Genomic DNA, 14,110 nt, shown 5'->3' on the forward strand with positions numbered 1-14,110 from the left:
CTCCATCCCTCCGGCCTGCTTCTGTCCCCCTCAGCACCGTGCGCTGCAGGGCTCCCTGCCTTCACCGACATCCATCACCCGTCCCTATTTATTAATCTGCTATTTTCGGGAGTGCCTATTGTGCGCTCCAATTCATGTAATTGCATTATTTGGCTGGAGAGAGTGCTGGGGCCCGTGCCACAAATAGCTTCATGCACGTTCTGCTAGTGGGCTCCCTTTGTTTGGCAATTAGCTCTCTATGGGTGAAATGCATGGCACCATATTAAAAAGAAAAAAGAAAAAAAAAAGTCACTTAAGTGAGGCCAGCATGCATAAAGCAGGCAGCTGCGCACAGAACATTTCTCAACAAGGACCTGAGCAATGATCCTGAGCTGCTCTCTGTTTTGCTCTCATGTTTTTATGCAGCAGCTTTCTGTTTGCTCATCTACAGGAATACTCTGCATCTGGCCTGTCTGTTTTTGAAAAGGTGACTGTTGATGACAGCTAAGATAACAAGAGGGTGTTGTTTTTTTTTTCCTTCATGAGAACGCCTCCGGTTCTATTAATAAAATCCTGAATCTGACTAGTCCTTCTGAGAACTCCCGGCCTCTCCTCACCCATTCAAAACTGTATTTTTAAGCTGTTGTAGGTGGATTGTCGACAATGGTTGTTATGCAAACTCTGAGCACTGGCTTCAGGAGCTTCTTGGAAACCTGCAATGAGTAATCTTTATGTTTCTGCCAGGTCTACAAGGAGGGAGGGACTGCAGTTTTGCTGCAGATAGGTTGACAAAATAAGTGTCAATTCATGACAAACTAACTGCCAAAAATATTCACATCAAACCCTGGAAACAATTAGAGAACATGATGAGAGAACATCCCTGAAACTGAAGATCACACTGAGTACAGAGACCCTCGCCAGTAAACTGAAACATTTTTTTTTCCACTTTGGGTCAGTAAAAATGATCAGATTCTTTGTTCTCTGGAGTTGCTTCTAGGGTTGTTTGTTTGTTTGTTTGTTTTGTATGCTCATAGCCAGTGGCTGTACTTGAAAGGGTATGTTTGTTTCTCCAGCTTTTTTGTGAAGTCAGCATTGGTCAAATGAGAGCTTGATGAACATCATGAGGTTGTAGAGGTGCAAGATGGCCATCAACATCGGAGGAACTTCGGTCAGTACTAACTTGGATTGCCAGCTCTCCTGAACAAGGAGTTAAAGAAACAGTTTCCTGATACCAGTGCTGTTCTTCCTTGCTACGAATGGGGTAGGAGGCTCCTGCACATGGACCACGTTTCTCTTTCAATGCAGGCAAGGCATGCAGATGTGTCTCCCAAGCCTGGCAGCTGTCAGTGCTCATGAAGTAAATGGAGAGATGCCAAAAAGGCTCAGGGAAGCATGTGTTGAGCTGGTAGAATCCCTTCATGTGCAGTGAGTAATTGTAGCTTCCTCCCTGATCTCAGATCTCAGCTCTGTTGCCATTCTCATCCCTGTGGGCTTCAGATATCAAGCTGAGTGAAACAGGGAGAAGAGGGCTTTTTGGGGAAGGGGGCCCACAGCAACATGAATATAACCCTCCCGAGATGCTGTGCATTTGGGTGGATCCCCATATGGCACCGTTTGCTATTTGACCCGGAGGTGTAACATTCTACGCTGGCTGTAATCAGGGGTTTGGCTTAGCGATACCTGTTTCCTGACTGCGATGAGCAGCTCCTGCAACTGCAGAGCATGCCTGCAGCAGATGGGGTGGAGGAGGCAGCTCAGCCCGGTGTACTCCTGTGGGCCACGCTGCTGCTCCTGCTCTGAGACATGGGGCAAGACTGAGCCAGGTCGCCTAGGAGCTTGTAACAGCATCAACCAAAGTGACATAGTCTTCTCAGCTGACTTCCAAGGTGTGGAGCTCCTCATATTGCTCCTCCCGCACAGGCCAGGAGACAATTTTGTCCTGAGCCGTTAGTTTTGCAGGAGGAGGTCAGCAACACTTCCCTCCTCTTTCTGTACAGAGAAGTAAGACCATTTTGGTCTCCGAGAGATTGCTTGTAAGAGCAGTACAGCAAGCCTCACAGGCAGCTGAGGACTTGTGAGGCACTGCCAAGAGCCACGTGGGATGTGACGGGGTGATGCTGCACGCCTTCTGTTGCTGTTCTCTATAAAGCGCCCTGTGCTGTTGTTGGGTGTCACACCCAAGTACCCATAACAAGCCACATCTTTGCATCATGCTGGTAGTCACAAGCTGGTAATACCCAGCAGTCCACCAGCTGGAAAGCCCCATCTCTATGCAGTGTTGCTTTTTACTACACTGTAGCTCATAGATCTTCAGATGGCAATCCACCCTGTGAATCTGTGTTTTCTAATGCCATGAGTCTCTGCTCTTGCCAGTCTGCTAGTTCCATCGTTCCTGCCTCCAGTGAGTCAACAGCCATCTGTGCACACTGAAAATCAAATAACTTCTGGGTTAAGAGGGCTTTTTGTCATTTATAATGAATCCCTCTGCGTCACCCTATGTGGTACCTAGTGACGTCCAAGATTAAATCAAGAGAAAAGAGCGCGATCTGAAGCCACCCACAGCAGCCTGGTATCACCTTTCCGTCTCAGCTGCACTTCAGCAGGCTAGCTGAAACAAGGCAGTTTTCTCTGTGCTTGGTGCCAAACACTATTCTTACTGAAGCAGAGGGAAGTTTTGTTTTTCCCTAAATAGGAATGATTTGGCCTTCGGTGGTGCTCAACTGGAAAGAATCCAATGCTTTTCTGATCTTGTCAGAATGGCTGAGATGATCATAAATCAGAAGGGCTGCTCCAGAAATATTTTCCCTAGGCTTGATTCTCCGTCCCACCATGCTGGTATAATGAAAAGAAAAATTGAGCCCACCAATGGTTTAATTTTACAGATAACCACTCTGTTTCCAGGCAATCTTTGTGATTAATTTTTCTCACAGTCTGTCTTTTTTCAGTTTGTCTCATAGGGCCATTCAGGGTTGTTTTTTCTTTTTTTTCCCCTCCTCTCCCCTTCCATATGGGGAAGAATAAAGTGAAGAAACAACATTTTCAGAGAAGAAAGACTTGGAAAGAGTTGTTGTTTTCTGGGAGTCTGTTACAGCTGTTAATTTGTGGAAAACCTCAGTGGAAAGTAAGCAATATGGCAGCATCACTTTACACGAGAATTTGGCAATGGCCTTGCTCCAAACTGTGGCTGATTTAGGTTCTTGGCATGCACAGCCAAAGCTTCATGTAGTGTCATGCTTTTTTATAGATAATGTTGATGCAGCTGTGGAAGGCTATGATGTTCATTTTTTTTAAACGTGGAATTGTCGTCATTCAATCAAGCTTAAGTATCGTGGAGCTGTGATGTTGTTTGTCTTTGCCTGTTAGATGTTGGCGGGTGAGTCCAGGATGGGCTGAGATGTTGTTTGGGAAAGAAGAAAAGGCTCCCTCCCTTCCTTCTTGCTTCTCCGCAGAAATACACACAGACCAAAACTTCCATCCAAAAAGGCAGGAACGCAGAGAAAAATTGGAGCTGGACTCGGACGCTGTGGGCTGGGTCCCCTCTGCCTCTCCAAAGCACGCACGCTCTCCTCTTCCTGTAGACTTTGTTCCTCTCCAGCATTTGTCATGCATAGTTGGTGGCATACCAAGATTTTGAATACTGTACCGAGTGCAATAACCTCTTTTTTCTTGGATGGACATTTTGTTTGCGCAGAATACAGCATGGTGCTCAGCTGTCTGGGCAGAAATGAACATTGAATGAAATGAAATTTTCAGCTATGTGACATCTATTAGATCCGAGATAAGTTTTCCAGTAGAAATGTCCAATTATTTAAACCTGTCTAGTAGATGAAAGAGCCTTTGACAATCTGTTTTGCTGAAAAACCCTGCAATTCATTTGGCATAGATTAGATGACCTATTAGGAATTAGGAAAGGGTTTCTAATTAATGTCAGACCAGCTGTTAACTTGGGGAGTATCGCTAAGCGGTAGCAGCACAAGACAACTCCTTCAGCTATTTATGTGGTGACGATTCATGTGTATATTGTAACGTGTGCCTGCAGCCTTCTGTGCGGCGTGTTGCACAAACACGTAGCTGTGCCTGGTTGTGGGGACCAGAAACGAGAGTTCCCCACAGCAGGTAACGTATTAGCATACCCTGAACATGCTGCTTCTCAGAAGCTCTGCCTCCTTTTATGAATGGGTAAGCCCCATGTTTTTCCAGTGCTATCTTGTCACGTAATGACTGACTCACTCACCTCCTTATCTCTGGGCCATATGACTTACTTTGATTGTATCTTCCTTGCCAACTTGGCTAGATATCGTGTTTCTTTCCCTGAGGGTGACTTAGGGCAGAATCCTTGAATCCTTAGAGTTTCCCATAGCATCTGGAAAGAAGAGGAAAACCAGAGATGGGCCAGAAAGAGGCAGGCAGAGAAAGATGAAAGAATTTGGGGGCGGGAAGTGCTCACTTTCGGAATGAAGCTTCCTTCTAGTTGGCCTAAGGCAGAGCAATCTACACTTTTCGGCAACATGCGGAATGGCCCAGCCCCTGCTCTTAGGAGTAAACATTTCAAAGGTGCCTGCAGGGCCCCCTATTTATGTTTTTATAAGCTACTTAGCGTCCTTTGAGTCTCAGGCTACATCCCCGTTGCCTATGGCCGGGTTAGCTTTAAGTGTGGTAGTGTCTGGTGGAGATGCCCAACCGAGGAAGTTCAGCTGCTGGAAGTAGTTTACCCACGGCAGCGCATATGTCGTAGCATTGTACCTGCCTGCTGCGTTACCTTGTCCTGTGCCAACTCCTGTTTAAAGCATCTGTGCAACGAAGGCGTTCACTGCAACCCTGCCTTCTCTGCAGCCTCCTGCTGAGGCTCAAGGACATAAGTGCCAGTCACGGCAGAGCGTGGGGTTCAGGAGCTGGAGCCACCTCAGTGCTTCTGAAAACTTTGTGTACGGCTGAACCCACATTCCCTGTTAGCGCCGCTAAATACTTTCCTGTTTTCCTCTCTCCCCTTGAACTCACACTGCAGTTTTAACCAAGTATCGTGTTTTGCTTTTAATGACAGAGCAAAGGTGCCAAAATATTTCAGTAGCTCCCCTAGGAACATCTGCAACTTCTTTAGCTAGTATTTTCACAGCTGGCCAGAACTTTGTTATTTTTGAATGCTAATGGTACCGAATCTGGGATCCTGAAGGAGAACAATGGCTAATTTCCTTGCGTCGGAATTTAGAAGTTACAAAAGTCTACACTAGCAACTTTGAATAAATGCCCAGGTCAGAGCAAAGGGGGAGTTTGTCCTTTGAAAGACAAACTTGCTAAACTCCAGGCAGAGCTTAGACTGGCCTTCAGACTTAAGACAAAGTTGGTGTTTGGAGCCACCAGGATCAAAACTTACAGACAGTTCAGCTGACAGAGCTACTGCTGCTGAGGTTCATGCAGCCCGCGTGACAGGATCTCCATCTGATCACTGCCTCCAGTGTGGTTTCTGTCATCTTCGATGGAAACGGGAAGAGTAAAATCTTGCAGCTCTAATACGGGACTGCGTTCCTGGAACAGGAATTAGGTCTAGGATTTTGAACTTCCACCCAGCAAAATTTCCATGGACCTTTAATTGCAGCTGTGATTTATTACCTGCTGGTTGTGCTTAGTTGGTCTAAAAGTGAAAATAAGCTGAACGTGTTTAATCAGTGTATCGATCTATCACTTGTAATCTCTGTGCTGCACCTCCTCACTCCCTATACTGATCTAGCAAAGTGTGATAATATATATATATATATATATATATATGCTGGAAAGGTTCCAGTTTTATTTAACCACTAGTAAATCTATTAAAACCGAAGAAGCTCTAGACTCGTCTCTTTACCCGATTGTTTTTTTCCTACAGAGGCATTACCTTGGACTCCTGCTGGTGTGGAGCCCTTCCTCCTCTGCTCTCAGAACTGCACGGCGGGGCACCGCTTGTGAGTGTGGCCCCCACCCACAGCTGCACCCTGACCCCCAGCGAGTAATAGACTGTACCCTGCTTCCTGAGGTCAAAATGTCGTGGGGAGGCAGGCCTGCAGCCGTGATCCGAACAAGTATAAGAGTGGCGCTTGCAGGCTGAGAAGCAGAGAAACATGTCAGACTGCACGTTTCCTCAGGATGTCTCATCTCAGCGGCGGTGTCTTCTGCTGACGGTATGGGCAGGCTGCAAAGTGCCACTGTCATATCTGCGTTTGGAGAAGTCTCCGTGATGGTCCACCTTCTGGGGGAGACAGAGCTGCCATGTGAAGGATATGGGTAGCGTAGGATGGTGTTACGTGCTGCTTCCTGGAGGCGGAAGATACTGCTTCCCGACGACATCGCTTCCCAAATTCCGTATCTGCAGATGGCCCCGTGCCAGTGCTTTGGAGCACTGATTAGATCTGAATGTGAGATTTCCCACAATGCAGGGGAAACTGCGAGGTGGAGCAGGGCCTGGGGTTCCTGCTCAGGCTCGTTCCTGACATGCGCAGGTATCCCTAGCAGGCTGCTGCTGTTGGCAGAGGGCCCCCTATCCCTCTCACCTGCACTGGCCCCACAAAGTCGTAATTCCCTCAGATGCAGTAGGATTTCTTTCCATGTACCTGTGAGTGGGAGGAGGATATGGCTTGTCACTTTTTTTTTCCCCATTCTCACACCAATTTTGGTGCAATATAACGGACCTGCCCTGTCAAACTCAGAGGGAGTTTTGCCATTAATTGCAACTCAAGCAGGCATGTTGCTGAACGTGATAAAATCCAACAGAAATCTTTAAAACTCCCCAGATCACCTCCTTTGCTGCAGTTAATTTTCTGTCCATGACTTTCCTACAAAATCCTATACAGCTAAAACATGCAATTCAAGAAGCCTTACTGCCTTGACCTAAGCGCTAAGGCATTGCACAAGCTGCCTGCCAGATACCACAGCCCCCGCCGTTACAGACAGGTAATTAGGTCACCACTTGTGAACTTTTGACACGCACAGACTTACGGCCTGATAACATGGATGCCCTCAAGCAAGTCAGGGCAATCGGCTTATCGCCATGAATCTAAGGAGCATTGAACCCTAAACAGTCATTTAGAATAAGATGGCTTCAGTCCCCGGTGCTTTAATGCTACCCGAAGGCACACAACTTGTCTAGGGGATGTCTTGCTGGAGATGCCTGAGGGAACCAAGGGAGCAGCTGTGCTGTTGCAGTATCATGCATGGGCGCTCGCTTGGGTCTGCATGGACACGTCTGCAGAGCCTGTTTTGCACGGGCTTCAGCACATTAGGAGTTGTTTGTATCTCTGTGCCACAACAAGCCCTCAGAGGCAATGCAGGACCGTGACAGAAGATGGTGGCTAAGGACCAAGCCTGGCGGAGCTGTGGTTCCAGGTGTGCGCGAGAGCCTCTGTGGGAGGTGTCCTAAAAATGTCTGCTGTCATCTTTTGTAAGTGGAAAATGCCGGAGATGATCAGCTCACCTCCCTCTCACCTTGCTTTATTTGTGTATTCTGCATATTTTTTTCCTCGTCCTGCATCTCAAGGCACTTTCCCATCGGCTCATGCTGTTATGTCACTCTCCAGTGGGTGAACTCAGTACGACCAGGAAACACTGATGGAAAATGAGATGCAGATGTGCTAACTGCATTCATATTCCCCTTCACTGCAGTTGCTGCTGGAGAGCTTGGACTGTTGCTTTGACTTTGTTCCTCCGCGGAGCGCGCTCACATTAAAATGTCAATCTTATCTGCGTTTCAGTTCAGCGTGCCTGCCCCTGCGGAACAGATTGTTCAATGCACTTACATCCTCCCCAGTCGCCCTCCAAGGGGATGACTCAGTCTGTAATACAGCACATCTGGTTGGGACTACAGAGGACACTGGAACCTAGCAGGGGCTTGGATCTGCCGTTCAGTTATGTCATGTCTGAGCATCGCCTGTTTGTGTGTTTTCAGAAAACCCAGATAAAAGAATATGAAAGGAGAAGAGTAAAAAAAAGGTTTTCTCCATAAATTAATAGTGACCTCAAAGCTCCCATGCTGGAAAAATCGCTATGTGATGCAATGCCAGTAAAATAGAAGCAACTGTCACTTCACAGAAAAAGCAGTTATATTTCTGATTAATTGCTGTGTTTTTTGAGGTTTCAGTAAAAATGGCTGCTGATTATTTCTGAAACTTATGATGACTGTCTTAGTGCATAACCCCTTCTTAACATCAATTTGGCAAACAGAAAAGGAAATATATCATACGATATTCCGCTTGTAGGGCCAAGTTCTGTCATCTATCTGCTTGCAAAGCCTCTGTTGACTGCCTTGGGATTTCTCCTTGCAGAATGATGGCAGGACATGATCCAGACCCAATATAAATGTAACATATGAACCAGTATATCTTCAGATGGAGAAAACGTGTGTGGAATTTCCCTGTGCTATCTTGTGCGTGCTTTATAGGGCAACTACATCCACAGTTATTGAAAAGAAGCACAGACGTCTGTGGTTAGACATCAATGACTTGTGGGAGGGAAAAGAGGGAAACTGGAAGACTTAGAATTTGTGCTTGATTGGTTTACTGAGAAATACAAGGCGAGAGAAATGAAAACAGTTCAGAATAGCACTGTAAAGAGGGGAAATTGGCATTGCTGGCAACACTGATGAAATGTAATGTCCTTGCCAGGAGTGTATAAATTATGGGTTTCCTGATAGAAAATGTTGATGAGGCCAGTAGGGGGGAGAGTCTGAGGAAAATGTATGCATGTGGAAACTGATTTTTATTTTGGTGATGACTGAAAATAACCATGAAGCCTGGAACTTGTAAACCTGGGAATCCTGAAATTAATAACTTTTAAGAGTTAACTGTTGGAGAGTGCCATCCCCATGAGGACCGTTATTTGCTTTTCAGGTTTTGTATATCCTTGCCTATTTTAAGTCCTCAGAATCACTGCTGTCCGTATAACGTCTTGTGAAGCAGTGGTTAGAGCCTTCATTTAGACAGCAGTCAAGGTGGCTGCAGGAAGTGCTGGTGGCGACGGGGTGCTTGTTTAGTGGCTCTGCTTTGGGCAGGTTTTATATTGCACACATCTCTGCACCACCTGATTTATGCCTGCCTTAGGTGTGCTGTGTGCCACCTCCATCTGTCCTGCGCTATTTTTTTCTAGTGCTTTCTTTGCAGGAAGAAATGCATACAATATAGTACTGTGCTTCTGTAGAGTTTCCTGCTTAAATCTATACCGTGGGACACATTGAAGCTCTGGAGGTCTCTTGTCCAAACCCCTGCTCAAAGCAAGTCTCGCTTTACAGGGAGACCACACTTTCCAGGGCCTTGCTCAGGCACACTCTGAATATCTCCAAAGATGGAGATTTCAAAGTTTCCCTGAGCTGTAGGCTTGCTTCATCAAGTAGGATGATCCTTCTTTATAACATTCAATGCTTGGTGCTGATCCAGATTTTAGGCCTTTACAACAGAGGATGCTATTTATCGCCTTTGGGGCAGGCTTTGGCTGCTTGAGTAGAAGCAGATGAAGGAAGGTTTTCTTGGCCTGACAGCAAACCTCAGTGTCAGCCCCAAGAAACTTGATCTAAAGAGTTTTCCACAAAGGCGAGCCTCAGGCTACCTGGCAGAAAGAAAGAGGCTCCTGCGGGGAATGGTTCAGAGCACCTCTGTGAAGCTCCTCCTTTGAAATGCCCTCCAGAAGCACTTGTCTATCCTCAGTGATAACAGAAGAGGCATAGGAAGATTAGCTTCCCCTCTGCTTCCTCTGTGCACGAATCAGTGAGCCATCCAACATTAAGTCTGAAATTTGCTCCCTGTTTTTTTCATCTGGACAGAAAGCTATGGAGATCTGGAAGGGCAAGGGGGAGAAAGGTGCTGTTTAAGAGCAACGTTTCAACAGCTTGGATTTGTATACAGTAATGATAATGCTGCTGAGTCACCAGCCCTTCAGCTCCTCATCCTGTGCATGGGTTGTGACCGTCCTTTAGTGGACTCTGGAATTTGTTGAGAAATAGCAGTATTTGCAAACAGGCACTCTTTTTCATTGCCTGGGAGCTGAAAAGTCTCCGTTTTATAAGGTATCTCCCCATCAAAATAGCAAACCAAACCCGCTGCTTTTGCACTTGGTGGCTCTTCTCTTCAAATGCAGCTCTGTTGATGGCAAGATCTATGCTTAGTGTTTCTGGCAGATAGGGCAGGGCCTCCTGTCTATTCATTTTGGAGGGAAAAATAATCTGTTTGTGATGGCGGGACATTGCCACGGGACGTTTCATTCTATGTGCAACCCTTGCATCGGTCGTTTGCTCTACGTTGGGATTTGAAGTTGTAATGAAATATCACAAGGTGCTGTCCTGGTGAGTCCCTTTCCGACTGCCAGTGCAGCAGTGTCCCCTCGGCACAGCGCTCCCCTTCCACTGCACTTCTAGCCCGGCTTCCCGAGAGAACGAGGCTTGTGGGGTCTTGTCTTGCATGTGTGTTGAAGAAAGTCCCTGACAAAGATCTTTCAGCTGTTGGCAGATCTCAATCAAATTTGTTAGTAGGGTGGAGATCTCGGCAACTTTATGTTCTTACAAGTTTTGTGAAAATAAACAGCCAGGTAAAGAGGAGACAAGTCCTCGTTGATATTCCTGCTGTGGGAAAGGCAGGAGCTGCTATCTCACTACGCATCTGGATGGGAGACACAAAGCTCCAGGGTTTTCCCTGGCTGTGGAGCAATTTGTTTATTTCCCCAGTCCAAGTCAAGGCAAAGCACTGTGCAGTGAGACGAGGAGCTCACATCTGCCCTAAAGATGGCTGTGCTGTAAATGCTGTAGTCAGGGCTTGGTTCGCAGGCTGCCTTCTCACTAGGCCCCTTTGGATTTCTTCACTCTCCTCTGTGGAAAGGGCCTGTTCTTGAAGTGTATGCGTATCTCCCTTCTGGCTTCTGGCAAACAAGTTTTCTTCTTTTTTTTTTTTTCTTTTTTTTTTTTTTTTTTTTTTTTTTAAACAGAGCACAAATGATTACCCAGAGTCAACTGTCTCTGGCCTCCTGTCTGCAGAATCTCTTTTATGAAGTAAATGTTTATGCTTTCAGACTCCCTCTAGGCCTGTATAATCATTCAGCACATGGCTGCAGGATAAATCTGTTCTTGCAGTTAGCAAAGGAGTAAATGCATTCTCCAAAATCCTCAACGAAACCACGAGAATTGGAGGGACACCAAACCAAAACATTCTTTTCATTTAGGCTCTTAGAGCTGCTGGGAAACTGGATACTTTGCAGAGGAATTGGCTTTTTTTTTTTTTTTTTTTTCCTCCGCTGCTTTTTTTCCTTGAAGTCTGCAGCAATGGAATGAGTGAATTATTTCCTGGGGCAGCTGCTGTGTAACATCCAATACTTTATTCTTTGAGCTTGCAAAAATAAATGCGTCAAGAAGAAGAAAGTGGCAAGTTGCTTGGGGTTCCAGAGGAGCAGGCAGCTCTGGAGATTTCACCTTTGTTTTTGTGGCATGTGCTAGATATGTCCGTCTTCTCTCTCAGCTTCTGCAGGCGCCACCTGCCCCTTGTTCTTCTTCGAGAAATAGATGAAGTAAATCTGAGACACGGGGCCTCGAGGGAGTGCCAGGGGAAGGAGCCAAATAGAAGGCAGTAGGAAGAGAGAGACCCTCGTATCTCTTCGAGGGATGGAGACGATAGATTTAAAAAAGCCTTACATGTCTGAGCAGCTGGTGAAAGCTGCCAGCCAGTGCGCCTTACTGGTGACACATGCCTCCATAAGGAGATGTCCACGCAGGAGTTAAAGGAACAAGTGTGCTACAAATGCCTGACCCCAGTCCCTCCTACAGCCCGGTGCTGGCTGTGGGGCCGGCTGGCAGGCCTTCCCCCTCAAACTGTGCAAGGCGTCACGGTCCTGGAGCAACGGCAAAGCTACAGCAACCAGCTGGCTTTGGAAAATAAAACAGTCTTGCTCATCTCACAGGATCCCAAATGCAAGCAGCTGGAAGGGGAAAATTCGTGGTTCCTTCCCACTGAAAACGGGTCGAGCAGGCTGTAGCTGCAGGTCTTCGCATGGTGCCTGAAGCGTGAAGGCTCCCCGTGGTGGGGAAGGCTCACTCTCGCTTTTACAAGCGGCACAGGCTGGGGTGAAAGGGAAGGTAGAGTCAGGGCGTGGGGGAGATCAGCGCTGAGATGTGGAGGAAAGGAAGCTGAAGTCTGTGTGACCTGCGCCTCCTCGGCTTTGCAGCATACCGAAGTCAGCATGGCATAGGCAAGGGCTTCATTTTGTCCCAGGCATGCTTCACCGCAGTTTTCCTCTCACAAGTGGTATTGCAACACGCCTGTCCTAACCAGCAGCCGAGGAGAGAGCAAAGCAGTGCTGTGGGCTCGAGGGTCATCTCTAAGAGGCTTACGCTGAAGAGGCACCTGGCTATTTTCTGTAGGGTTAAATTTGCTGTCTGTCTGCCCTGGAGAGCTTCCTCTGCAGACGGAGGAAGGCTTTGATCTCTGCTTCCCAGGACCCCCTTCCTGCCTGCTTTCCTTCATCGTTAGTTTTACTGCCCTGCTTCACTGCTCCTGGGGGGCTGGCTGGGACCAGCAGGGTCCCCCCCCGTGGTGCAGCCTGCCCTGTGCCCCCGGGAGCGGCGTGCAGCCTCCTTCACCTCCTGCCCTCCCTCCTCGCAGGCAGCACCAGCTGAGGCAAGGCTGTGCAGCTTGTGGAAGCCCCCACGGCCGTGCTGAGTAACGCTCTCCGAGGATGTAGCTGGTCCTCATCGAGCCGGTCTCTGGATCAATGCTATCGTAGGGACTTTGGACATCCATGAGCAGCAAGAAGCTGTGTGCTGCAGCTGTTGCACTTCAAAGGAGCACTTACAGACCATGTTTCTCTGCTCCTTGAAATATTTGAGTGGTCTTCACTATTTCGTATATTTAATGCAAAAAATAAATAAAAAAAAATGTTCTCTCCTGCTTCATCTGAGAGATAGGTGTGGCAGAACACGTGCTTGGGGCTATCTTTTGGGGTTTGAGGAGGGAACCATATATCACTGGGTGTCTTTCGTCTGTCGTGTGCTTGTATAAAGGCCCCAATATACCCTGATATCATTGGGAACTTTTGGGGTATAAAGATGAGTGCTACCAATACATTGCCATGTAAACCCAAGCCAGAGGCCCCAGCAGTGTGTGGGGCAGCAGCAGGGTATGCATTGCACCGTGATTTCCATAGTGTGTGATTTAAGACACCCCCTCACCCCCTTAATTTTTCAGCTCCTCTTCTTCCACCTGTGAAATAAGACATCTCTTTGACTTTGGAAAAGGCTTTAGATACACAGAGGAACAGTGCTTTCTTCTCTTGTGTTTCTGTACCTGAATAAGTTCTGGGTTTGCAGGTATCAAGTGGTATTTGGTACTTAGTATTGTCTGTGGAGGCTGGGAAGAGTGAGAAGGATATCATTTGGGGAACAGGTGATCTGTGTCTGGCCTTCTAAGATCCTTTCTCAGAGCACATTAACAAACTGCACAGACAGAAACTTCCTGGCCAGTATATTTGCTTCCTTGTATCAATATATTAAGTGAAGTGCTTTGGAGAAGGAAAATACAGAAATGAAAAAAAAAATTATGAAATCAATAAATTAGTATCATATTAATAAGTAATCACTTCATCCACAGAATGAAGGTTTAGACAAACATTCAACAGGAAGGAAGGGTGCCTGGGAAGGAAAGCAGTGCTGGAATTAAGTGTAACCAGATGAAAAGTACCATTATCTTTCTGAACAACGTGCACACATCTCCAGCAATTGTCCAGAGTGTTGTCACTTACCGTAATACTAGCACAGTTGTTGGGAACGCTGCTTTGGCAAGCTGTAGGCTTCTTTATTTATGAAAGGGCAATTTATTATGTTATGGGAAGGGTATGCAATGAGACATGCACATTTCTTAAATTAAGAAAGTCCTTTTTTAGTCCTGAAGTGGGTGGAACTCAAAAAGACAAACATGGAAAGTCTCTGCTTATGTGCAAAATCCTGACAAGCCACGTAGAGGACACAAAATGTCGGGGTGCCTCACCCCAGACTGTTTCGCTGGGTGACCTTGGGTAAGTCACTTGCTGTCACTGTCCTTTTATCTCCTCCTTAAGTGGGATAAACTATGCTGGAGCAGATGTTAGTGTGCTAAATGCAGGATCCAGAATTCGCTGTCACAAGGAAAATACCATGGTA

The 14,110-nt window shown here is 46.8% G+C and overlaps 1 protein-coding gene across 1 annotated transcript in view; it reads left to right on the forward strand.

Annotated features, from left to right (window-relative positions):
- Positions 1-14,110, forward strand: part of TOMM20 (translocase of outer mitochondrial membrane 20) — a 112,501-nt gene that overhangs the window by 74,580 nt on the left and 23,811 nt on the right. The window contains exon 6 of the transcript XR_010830269.1: positions 5,840-12,866. The gene's annotated coding sequence lies outside the window, so the exon portion shown is untranslated. Of the gene's footprint in view, positions 1-5,839 lie in introns of the transcript that reaches the window.

This window comes from Anser cygnoides, chromosome 3, assembly GCF_040182565.1.
Source record: "Anser cygnoides isolate HZ-2024a breed goose chromosome 3, Taihu_goose_T2T_genome, whole genome shotgun sequence".
NCBI classification, from domain to species: Eukaryota; Metazoa; Chordata; class Aves; order Anseriformes; family Anatidae; genus Anser; species Anser cygnoides.